The following is a 2,183-nucleotide window of genomic DNA, read 5'->3' on the forward strand; positions in this document are numbered from 1 at the left end:
AAGTCTGTGAGACTCTTATCTCCAATAAACCATTAGAAAACTGGGAGTGGCACTCTCGCTCAAGTGGTAGAGCACTTGCCTTGAGCTGAAGAACGCAACTGACCAAAAAAAATAAATAAGAGTTGTCTCACTATTGTTCTTTCATTAAAATGAATGTGAAGTTCAAAATCAGATTCAACCAGTACCCTGGGCATTAGCAAGTCATGCTATTTAGACTGAGCCCGGACAAAAGGATTGCAACAAACACATGGTAGTTATGTATTAATTAGAAGAAAAAAAGAGACCAACGCAGTGAGCCAAGCAAGTCCACTCAAATTAAGAGGATTCACAGAACCTGGAGCCAAGAGCCAGTGGCTCACACCTGCCAACCTAGCTACTTAGAAGGCTGGGCTCATAGGATCCAGGTCTGAAGCCAGCCATGCCAGGAAAAACCCAAGAGCTAAGTATCTCCACTTCACCACCAAAAAGCTGGAAGGAGAGCTGTAGCTCCAGTGGTAAAGCACCAGCCTTGAGCAGAAAAGGCCAAGCAAGAACACAAGGCCCTAAGTTCAAGTTGGTCCAGTACTGGCACCAAGAGGGACAGAGGGAGGGGAGGGAGGGAATGGGGGAAGGAGAGAGGGAGAGAAAGACCAAAGCTCAAATCTGGCCCTGCATTGTCTTTAGCATCTTCCTTGGTCAAGGATAATGTCTCAAACTCAGCCAACTAGTTACCCAGCACCTTCCCGGCTCCTTCAAGACCACCCCATCTCTCCTGCCTGACAACCTCTCAACTCCTTAAGACAATTCTCACACTAGCTGCCTCCTCCTCCTCCTCCGAGAAGCCCCCCTCCCCCCACCCCACTCCTTATAAGGCTCAGGTGTTTGGACAGTCAAGCCCCTCCCCCACCCCACCCCCCAAACCCCAGGCCTGGATCCACCAAAAATGGAGCTGTGGCTCAAAGTGGTAGAGCACTAGTCTTGAGCAAAAAGAGCTTAGGAATAGTGCCCAAGCCCTGAGTTCAAGCCCCAGGACCAGCACCAAAAAACAGAAACAAAAAAAAACTTACTTTCTCTACATCAACAATCAGGTACTCCGGGCACAGGCAGAACAAGCCCACTCCTAACCACCCAGCATTTCTAATTCCCGTTTCCCAAGTCAGCCAGGTGTGGCAGTGCACATCTGTAACCCTAGCAACTTGGGAAGACACGGGACCAGGCAGAGGTCCAAGGCCAGCCAACAGCCAAGGTTCTGAGGGGTGTGATTTTTTTTTTTTTTTTTTGGTCCCGTCGTGGGGCCTGAACTCTAGGCCTGGGCGCTGTCCCTCAGCTCTTCAGCTCAAGGCTAGCACTCTACCACTTGAGCCACAGTGCCACTTCCGGCTTTTTTCTTGTTGCTTATGTGGTGCTGGGAATTGAACCCAGGGCCTCATGCATACAAGGCAAGCGCTTTACCACTGAGCCACCTTCCCAGCCCTGAGGGGTGTGATTCTAAGTGAGTACAAGGCCCTAAATTCAATCCTGCTACCACTGGACAATGATTTTCAGAGCAGTCTGCTCCAGAGACCTTAACATCTTGTCCCAAAAGGCAAAGCTGCCACTCTACCGCAAGGCCCCCTGGGGGGTGAAGGAGTGGAAGTTCCAAGTTTGGGCCTGGGCTCCCTCTGCAGATGAAGAAAACAGCTCCTCATCCTCAGAGCTGGAAAACTAGGGGAAGGAGGTTGCACTCTGAGGTGACCAGAAAACACCAGGTGGACTGAGGTTACTTGAGAGGTTATGAGAAATGGTGTCTGAGACTGCTTTAAAATCCTCCCAGAAAAGCCAGATGCTGGACTCTCAGGCCTGTAATCCTACCCAGGCTGAGATCTGAGAATCAAGGCCTGGCCAGACAAATCTAACAGATTCTTTCTTATTTATCAATTAACCAGCAAAAAGCTAGAAGTAGAGGTGTGGCTCAAGTAGTAAAGTACCAGCCTTGAGAGAAAAAGGTTAAGCAAAAGCATGTGGCCCTAAGTTGAAGTAAACCCCCCCCCTCACGCCCCTTTCCCAACACAAAGACCTCCAGGAGGGGTATGGAGGAACACAGGGACCAATTTACACTCACCTACTGGAGTGTGCGTGTATGCGTGCATATGTAGTTGCATTTATTAACAGTTAAGGAAAATCGTAACAGGGACACAATGAAGACCAAAAGCCAAGATTGCAAA

At 49.2% G+C, this 2,183-nt stretch overlaps 1 non-coding gene across 1 annotated transcript; it reads right to left on the minus strand.

Moving 5' to 3' along the window:
* Nucleotides 1–1,379: 1,379 nt before the first annotated feature.
* On the minus strand, nt 1,380–1,443 carry Trnat-ugu (transfer RNA threonine (anticodon UGU)). Its single transcript has one exon. It is a non-coding gene; the product is annotated as a tRNA-Thr (tRNA).
* Between the last annotated feature and the right edge of the window lie 740 nt (nt 1,444–2,183).

This window comes from Dipodomys merriami, unplaced genomic scaffold (assembly GCF_024711535.1).
Source record: "Dipodomys merriami isolate MVZ:Mamm:240054 unplaced genomic scaffold, mDipMer1.0.p SCAF_39, whole genome shotgun sequence".
Taxonomy (NCBI): Eukaryota; Metazoa; Chordata; class Mammalia; order Rodentia; family Heteromyidae; genus Dipodomys; species Dipodomys merriami.